At 43.6% G+C, this 9,694-nt stretch overlaps 1 long non-coding RNA gene across 1 annotated transcript; it reads left to right on the top strand.

Annotated features, from left to right (window-relative positions):
* Nucleotides 1-345: 345 nt before the first annotated feature.
* LOC129148598 (uncharacterized) lies at nucleotides 346-7,453 on the top strand. Its single transcript, XR_008555593.1, has 3 exons — nucleotides 346-400; nucleotides 6,880-6,914; nucleotides 7,385-7,453. It is a non-coding gene; the product is annotated as an uncharacterized LOC129148598 (long non-coding RNA).
* Nucleotides 7,454-9,694: the final 2,241 nt, after the last annotated feature.

Here is a 9,694-nt window from a genome sequence, read left to right as displayed (position 1 = left end):
TTTCTAGGGAAGAAAATCTGCTTAATATTATTTCTCTCACTTTTTGCTATGTTTTGAAAACTGCTTGTCACACAACAGTTTGTTTATAATGTATTTATCATGTTGCATAAAAAGTGAGAGATTATGCCCTATGTGTTGGAGACAGTTTCCTTGAGTAAGGAAAAAAAATTACTACTAAAAACCCCAAATCCAAAATCTACACTGATTCCAAACTGCTGTCTCCAACTGTTGTGCTGGGAAGCTGTTGGTCCTTAGGTTTTTCCTTTGTTTTGTAGACTTCTGAGAGAGCTCAGCAAAGCACTGTAGTGGATCCATAAGGTCTGAGACACAGGACCGACCCCTCCACCCTCAAGAACTCAAAGGTTTTGTGAGGCCCTTCCAGGATGTGCTACAAAGCAGAGTATGTTGTCACTTTTCTGACAATGCATAAACCCAATGGGAAAGTCTTTCTGCTTATTCTATATTGAAATTCAATTTCATTTCAAAAACAAAAGTTGGGTTAAATCAAACTTTTTGAAATTTACTGCAAAGATTCTTAACTTCTTCAAGAAGGTATGTCCTCTACTGGACAAAATGTCCAGAAGGTCAGGGATCCTTTGGATAAATACTGAGCTATGATTTTGTTTCCATTTTTCTGAAATGTGTGCAGAGTGTCTTGTTTACAGATGTAACAGTCAAAAGCAGGATTTGAGAGGGTGGAGGCAGGTGGGAAGTGGGTGGGGCTGACAAAGTGCAACATGAAGGATCCTGTTTTGGTGCAAATATTGTGTGGCTTGACTGTATCCAAGTCAGTGTCTGATTGTGGCATTGTACCATGGCTTTGAAATATGTCACCACTGAGGAAACTGGGTAAAGGGTGCACAGAACCACTCTGCATTTTTCTTACAACTACATGTGTGTTTACAATTATCCTATTTAATAATAGACAAATATGCAAATTGACCATACCTCCGACACACGCCCACAAGCCACGCCCACCATCCAATCAGAGCGACTATGCAAATTAACCCAAACCAAGATGGCTACAGCCACAGAGAGCAAGGTTTCCTAGGTAACAGAGAAAGCCAAGCTTTCTGCCAGCCGTTGCAGGCCTAAGCCTCCACTCAAGCTACAAAGTTTCAATTATAGAAGGTAAACAAATTCAAACAAATGGTGGCAAAATGGAGCTTGAGAGAGCAGGCCAGGGTTGCCGCTGGAAACAGGGGAAGCAAAGCTTTCCGCACACCCTGGCCGGGCCCACCCGCTTAAGGCAACAAAGTTTCAATTATAACCCCAACACAAATGGCTGCCGGCCTTGGAGGGAGCCCCAGGCTTGGCTCTGCTCCAGGCTACAAAGTTTCAATTGTAGAAGAAAAATAAATTCCAGACACCAGGGCCTCCGCTTGCATTGCCAGGGGGCGTGGCCCGCCTGCAAACCACCACAGGCCCCTCACTCAGGCCGACCCATGCCCCAAGGGAACCCCACCCTGACCAGGGACACCCTTCAGGGCAAAGCAGCTGGCCCCCACCCCTGTACCAGGCCTCTATCCTATCTAATAAAAGAGTACTATGCAGATTGATCATCACTGCAACACACAATATAGCTGCCCCCATGTGATCAAAGATCCTGCCCCCATGTGGACACAAGATGGCCACCACAAGATGGCCAGCAGGAGAGGGCAGTTGGGAGGCACCTGGCCTGCAAGGGAGGGCAGTGGAGAAGGACCAGGCCTGCAAGGAAGGGCAGTTGGAGGTGATCAACCCTGCAGGAGAGGGCAGTTAGGGGTGACCAGGCCGGCAGAGGAGGGAAGTTGGGGGCAAACAGGCTGGCAGCAGAGTGGTTAGGGGATGATCAGGCTGGCAGGCAGAAGCGGTTAGGGCCAATCAAGAAGGCAGGCAGGCAAGCAGTTGGGAGCCAGCAGTCCTGGATTGTGAGAGGGATGTCCAACTACCCGTTTAGGCCCGATCCCTAAACGGGCAGTCAGACATCCCTTGAGGGGTCCCAGATTGGAGAGGGTACAGGCTGGGCTGAGGGACAACCCCCCTCCGTGCACGAATTTCGTGCACCGGGCCTCTAGTATCAACATAAAAAGTTTAACAAAAAAGCAAGTACTTTGTGAAAATCAATATGGAACAAAAGAAACTAAGGGGTGGTATCCAATCTTATTCCAAGGTTTGAGAAGCTGTGCTGTGCCCAACATTAGTAATTGTAATTAATTAAAAATAAAATTAAAATATTTTTCCCAAATTCTTTTTCACCCTGATAATAGCAAATCTACATAATTTCACCCTTTTGCTTTTTCAGCAATTCAACCACCCGCCTTCACAGAAATAAGTAAAAGCAATGCACATGCCTTCTCCAAGATCTCTAAATGCATTCTGAAAGTTGCCAATGTTCTTCACGGCCACTGAACTAGTAATTAAATTACTTCTGTTTATAAAATTCTGAACTGGTTTGGTCTTGCTCTCTTTCATAGCACGTGTCCGGATTTGCAATTTTATACTCATAATGTGATTTATTTGGCCTGTAAACTCCAAGAGGGCATGGTCCTTGTCTGGTTTTACTAACTTTGTCTATCTCATAGAGTCTGGCAGATAATAGGTTCACAATAGATATTTTATAAATTAAAAAATAAATTAATGAATGACTCTTTCTCTCTCTGCCCATTTCATCAGTTCCATTGTCCTAACAGCATAGAACCACTTACCTTTTTGCTCAGATATTTCACAGGGCAGTAGGCCCAAGGGAGATATGGTTACACAGATATAGATATAGATATAGATTAGATATAGATATAGATATAGATATAGATGATATAGATATAGATATAGATTTTCCACTTCATTTCAGTTCAGAAGAGGCTCATCAAGCTTTTCTTGCCCATTAAATAAAAATAAAATATCATATTTATGAAGTTTTATGAAGGAAACATTGAAAAGATAGCTCAAGTTGCTTAGTAAAAAGAATTTTGCTATCAAAATACAACCATATAAGCCACAGTTAAGACAAAAATACAATCAGAAAAATTACTTGAAATGTTTATGTTTACTTCCAGTTTTCAAATTAAAGTAGAGCATCATGTTCCTTTGGGTTGTCATTCAAATGCTCTCTTCCTCTCCTGATTCCTATAAATGTAGTAGCTGATAAACTTCTTTCCTTAGAAGTAGAATTACTATCCCCAAACTGACTTTTTTTCTTTCCTGGGAGCTTCGTTACTTGTATGATTCCCAGAAATCACAGGCACATCTAGTTCAAGTTCTTTATTCAGTAGGCACTCACTTCTGATTTTAAAACTGTCATGTAAAATCTCTGCTGAGTACTATTGAACTACCTTAGTTTATAAGTCATTTAACTCTAGATTGAATGAGTTTAAACAATTTTTAGAGATCATCCAGGTGAACGAATTTCTCATCTCAACCAGAACCTTTCCATACAGCATCTTTGACAAATTCTGTTTCAGCTGGGTTTTGGTTGGTGCTTTGTGAATAGCACCATTTGGAAAGCTGGTATATGAAGCCCTTCCTTATATTTAACACCATATGGAAATATTTATTTATTTTAAGTTGTTTATGTTTGCCCTAGCCAGTTTGGCTCAGTGGATAGAGCATCGATCTGCGGACTGAAGGGTCCCAAGTTCGATTCCAGTCAAGGGCACGTACCTTGGTTGCAGGCTCAATCCCTGGCCCTGGTTGGGACTTGTGTGGGAGGAAACCAATCGATGTGTCTCTCTCACATTGATGTTTCTCTCTCTGTGTCTCTCCCTCTCGCTTCTACTCTCTCTAAAAATCAATGGAAAAATATCCTCTGGTGAGGATTAACAAAATAAAACAAAACAAAACAAAACAAAAAGATATAAAATAATAAAGTTGTTCATGCCTTAAAAACAAACAACAATAAAAGTGATAAATATATATATTCTGGGCCAGACTAAACCCTTTTTTTCCCCTCCCATTAACACCAAGTGGTAGGAAGGCCTTACCTTTATCATTTAACAAAACTGTGGAATTGTAGGCCAGCAGAACCCTCATTCCACCAAGGTTGCCCATCTCTAGTATTTCTCTGCCCAATATCCTGACATTTTAAAGATTAAAGTTGCCTCCAGAGAGTAATTTGTAATTTATTGATTCCAGTGTCTGTAACCTCCAGAATCTTTAAAAAAATGTGACCTCTCTGAGGTTAGAATTCTCACTTTTTAGTTATTTCCAGGGCCTTCTTGCTTCTCTGTCAGATGCACTGATTGCAGATGAAGATGGCAGGTGTTTTCTACTCCATCTGTCATTTCCAACACAGCAAACACAGCAGGGATATTTTAGTAATTTGGGTTTACTAAATGTACTGATTGATATAAGGCAGCAAGATAATCCTTCTAATAGTCAAAATAAAAATAGTTCAAAAATACTTCATTCAGTGCTTACCTGAGACACAGAAAATGTTGAAGAAATGGCAGTGGTAACACCAGAATTTCTATATAGGAGGAGCTTAAAGAAGCAATTGGTTAGAGCAGTGGTCGGCAAACTCATTAGTCGACAGAGCCAAATATCAACAGTACAACGATTGAAATTTCTTTTGAGAGCCGAAAACCGACTTCTGTGCCCGCACGTGGTGGAAGAGCCACACTCAGGGGCCAAAGAGCCGCATGTGGCTTGCAAGCCGCAGTTTGCTAACCACTGGGTTAGCCCTTTGCACTCACTTGCTTTTTTCTTGATTCCTTTATTCTACTAGGGATTTAATTTTTTAAATACCCCAGATTTTACAAAGCGCGGCAGTAGAATAAAAAACTGGAGTTTCTTTTCATACAAACTTATTTATTTGGATTTTTTTATATTTCAAATTATTGATACATTCAATACAATTCGACATACGAGCTGCTACCGATGCTAACCGTGTCGAGTCACACTCGACATCCGAGTGCAAAAGGTTAGAGGAAGGAGCTAAGGGGCTAACTTTGAAACTAGGCATGTAGAACAAGTACAGTGCACATATTCAGATTTCTACGGGATAGTTTTGGGTTGGGATTGATGAAAATTTGGGAAGAGACTTCGATTTTCCCATTAGACTTTGATTGGTTGTTTTTATTATTCCGAGCTTCCTTTTAAAGCCTTCATTCCCTCAACATACCCTCTTCTGCATCTAAGACCTTATTCTTCATTATCTTTCTCCTTTCTCTTACACCCTTGATATTGAAGCTAGGATATTCTGGCCTTTTCTCCTTCCCTTTTTAAGTTGTTACTTTAAAAATACACAAATAATATCTGTGAATTGTAGAAAATTAAGAAAAAAGAAAAAACTCATCCAGCAAACTTATCACATAGAGGTGGGGGCTCAGCATACTTCTCTGTAGAAGGCCAGTTAGGAAATAATTTCACCTTTGTGTGCCTGTGTTCTGTTGAAACTACTCACCTCTGCCATTGTAGTGTGAAGGCAGCCCTAGACAATATGTAATGAATGGGTGTGATTGTGTTCTAATAAAACTTTATTTACAAAAACAGTTAGCCGGCCAGATTTGGCTAGTGGGCTATATTGTATTCCCAACCTCTGACCTAGAGAAAACCACTGTTAACATTTTAATTTCTTTCATTACAGATATACCCATGTATACCATGTATGTTCTTGAAAATGTATTCATGCAATACATTATTGCTTAGTAATTGGCGTTTTCTTTTCACCTTTTAAAGAAACTAAATATATCATGAAAATCTTTCTCTGACTTCTGATTGTTCTCCAATCAATTTTTAAAAAAAATACTCATATCTATTTTGTTGAGTTTTTGTGTGTGAAAGTACCATTAATTCCATCCTTCTTTTAAATTTTTGAGTTTCAGGCTTTGTAACATTCTCAAATTATGAGTGATCATAAGTCTTAGTATATAAAAACGTATGAGTGAAACATTATAGTAATTAAGTGGTTCCTGAGGCAATTTAAGTGACCTCCTCCTCTCCCCTCCCCTTTTCTTTTTTTCACCCCACTGGCGCCTCAGGGGAAGTTTCTGCCTTTGGGGGAGACAGGCCAGGCCCTCCTGACTCCCCAAGGCCCAAACGCCCCAGACCTAAGGCAGACGGGCGACCCCCAGTGTCTTTAAACCACCGCACCTGGACATGCTAGGTACCTGGAAAGGAGGGAGCCAACAGCAGAGTGGCAGGGGACAGTTGTCCCAAGTCCAGCCTCCACCGCCTGGACCCCCTTAGTTTCTGCGTTCGCCTGATGGAGGCAACCCTGATGCTGCTGGCCCTTGACCGGGTTGCCCAGGCCAACAACTTGCCTGACACCCAAGTCACCCGCCAGGCACCAAACCCTAACCCACCTCTGCCCCGCATCCCTTCACCCTTGGCCCAGCATCCCCCTACCCCCTACGATGGGAATCAGGGTACAGGCTGGGATAAGGTGGAGGGGGGTGGGGTGGGAGGGAGGACACCAAGAACAGGGTGGGGGTTTGGAGGTAGGGGTCCGCAGCCCAGGGGATTCAAGCGCAGGAGGTCAGGGAGAGATGTAGGGGGTTGCAGGGAGATGGAGGCGGCCTGCTGAAGGACCACAGAGGGAAAACCTCCAGGGAGGCACCCGGGAGGAGGGAGGGGCACCGCCACGCCTGTGTCCCGAGATGCCAACAGGCAGGGTGCCCAGGCGGGCTTTTTGGTAACCTGGGATGAGGCACCTAGGACCGGAGGCGGGGAGTATGTGCGGAGTTGGCACATGGGGGGTAGGGGTGGAGGTGGGGGAGGGGTACGTGGGCGGGGACACCCTAAGCCCCTCTTCCCCGCTGGCTGTTTCTCTCGCAACCAGCAGGGGGCCGCAACCACCAGGCCCCCCACCCCCCACAGGTGGGGACCTCCGTGAGTTCTGACCAAGGTAATTTTTAAAAACAATTTCACACAGAAGCAATGACATTTTTATATTGTTTCCAGAGATGCCGGGGCTGCAAGACTTGATGTGTTTTCAGGTGAGCAGATTTGCTTTCTTTTTCTTCTTTTTTTCCTTTTTCCACAGGAAAAGCCTGTAGTTATTTTGCTTTTATTTTATTACATGAAATCCACCCACATCCTATAGGTGTGTAATGTAATCTAAGTGCTTCGTGACCACAGTGACCCCATGGAGCCGGGCTGAGATAAGTACGCTGCTGGGGCGACATTGTTCACTTGTGACAGGACCTTTTACAAAATTAGATCTCTCAGGGTTTTGTGAAAGCCTCAGACTCATTCGGAACAGGCTCTTTGTCTGCCACGAGAAAACAGTTTTATTTTTAAAAGGGTGTTAACTTAGCAAGTGTTTATAATTAAATATACATCATTCTCAACTTATTGCAGTAAGTGAACGTGCAGTATGAATGTTTGAGTGCTATAAAATTCACACCAAATACATTTTCTTCATTAATTTCATTTCTAGTCACCAAGTATTTATTGCTCTTATTAGTGATAGATCCTCCCTTCCCCCAACTGATGGACGGAGTATGACGTAACCTGCACCTGCGGCCTGGACATTCCTGAGCACCTAACCAGGCACCTTATATGGACTACACATTGAACCACCAATCAGCACCTGCCAAATACCCTAAGCCCTGGATTCCTAAGTACCTAAGTGCCTAATCATGTGCCTTATATGAAACCACCGATCAGCGCGTGCCGAGTACCCTAAGCCCCATCCCTTCCCATTCCTCCCCTCAAAAGGCGTGTTCACCTCTGCACGTGCTGCTACTCTCCCCTTGAGAGACAGCCCGGCAGGGTCCTTCTCCTCTAATAAAGCCTGTGGTCCTGGTTTTCGGCCCTCTGTCTCATCTTTCAATTAGTTCTTTCAATTAGTTCATCTTTCAATTAGTTCATTAGAATTTGGTGCGAACGAGGTTAGGTTCCGTGATCCAGCCCTGCAGTGAACACTCCTAGAGAAGCACCCGTGGTGTTAAACATGACCCCCATCCCCAACTGTGTCAGATCTCCTGTAGATGCTGGCTAATATTGGCTATTGGTCACAGGCGAGAGAATACGGTCCATGACGTAAATCCATATCGATATTTAAAAAGCAACTCAGTTCAAAGTGTTTAGATCTTGTGCAGGTGGGTGTGTATGGTTCACACAGGAGAGAGACATGGACATCTTGAGAGGTCTGATGGAACATTATAAATGACAGTATTCTTCCCTTTCTACCTCCATGTTCTGAAAAGGAGGAAGAAAACAACAGTCATTTTTTATTACTGGTAAGTGCTTGGTGGGAGTATGGAGCTTGGTGTGAGAGCCAGCAGACTTGCTGATCAAACCCAGAACCAGGCACTTCCCACCAGTGGCTTCAGGCTTCCCCTGGCAGCTGGTCTGCCCTGAGGATAGGGCAGAGGACCTCTGCACTCTGCAGGCAGCTCACTCCCCAGAGGGAACATGAGGGATCTGAGCAGGGCCTCCCCAAATTACCAGTCAGAGAGTGAGCTCACTGCTGCAGGGAAAGTGAGTCCAGGGACAGCAAAGGGCCTCTTTACTAATACTGGCTGAACTCCATTCCACACAGAAGGAAACAGCAGTAGTGGAGAAGAGCCGTCTTCTCTTGTATATCAAATTACACAGAATAAAATAGAATAAGCCTCTCTTCCCCAGGAGAGGCCCAGAGTATGGTGGGAACAAAGAGAAAGAATGCCTCACGTAGAAGAGCTGGGGCTTGAAATATGGATGTGATTTTTGTCAAGTAGTGTCGGGGGAAGAAAGAATATTCTTGTCTGAGGAATTACCATGAGGAAAGAATAGAAGTGAAGCAGGAATTTTAGGGGGATATAGGCAGGTTTAGGGATTTTTTAGAATTGGGGTCCATGGAAAAAACACAGGGCCACAGACTGGGAGAAGGTACCTTTCCATAACACAAGGAAGCCAGGAGCAGTTACATCTCCATAAGACAAGGGAGCAGCAACAGGTATATTTCATAAGACAAGGGAATTGGAAGTAGCCAAGAAAGGTCTGTATTTACAAAATAAAGAGAAGGAAGCCTTTCATTCATTCATTCATTCATTCATTCATTCAGAAGAAAGCCCAAAGGTAATAGGAAAACAATAAGGAAGGAGGGGGTGAGAACCTCAGATGTCCCATGTGAGGTTCAACTTTTGAGCCCAGGAGTTACCATGGTAACCAGTCTAAGGGAATAGTGACCAATCGAGGGGATATCAAGGCACCAGGATCTGCAGCCTATATAAGCCATAGGGAAAGGGAACCCAGTGGGACCCTTCTCCCCCTCCCTACATGGGAGTCAGTTCTGTGGGACTCTTTCCTCTCCCCACGTGGGAGTCTGTACTTGTTCTTCAATAAATCTCCACCTTTGCTATACCACTTTCTGTCTGTGGATTCATTCTTCGATTCCGGCGGACAAAGAATCCGGGTTCCAGTCCAAAAATTCGGTATCAGAAGTAGACTAGTTCACAGGTTCATTCATTTATTCAATAACAGTTTACTGAGGGCCTAATATGAATGAACCGAGTAATTTTCTGGGTGCTGGGGAGGGAGCATTGAGCAGAATGTTGGATTAAGTCTGTGCACTCATGGAACATGCCTTCTAATGGTGAGAAACACTAAAGAAACGAACAAATACATAAAACACCAGGCAATGAGAAGTGGTGAAAGAAAATAAATGAAGTGGGATAAGAGAGCAGAGAGTGATGGGCAAGATGTGCTATTTTTCATGGGAAATCAGCTAAATAGGTGCTTTACCAGCAAACGCCTGAGCGATGTGAGAGCTCGAGCCAAGTAGGCACTT

The sequence above is a fragment of the Eptesicus fuscus genome, chromosome 3, assembly GCF_027574615.1.
Source record: "Eptesicus fuscus isolate TK198812 chromosome 3, DD_ASM_mEF_20220401, whole genome shotgun sequence".
In the NCBI taxonomy this organism is placed as follows: Eukaryota; Metazoa; Chordata; class Mammalia; order Chiroptera; family Vespertilionidae; genus Eptesicus; species Eptesicus fuscus.
Note: the sequence above shows the minus strand (reverse complement) of the source record. Positions and strands in the feature narration are given on the sequence as shown.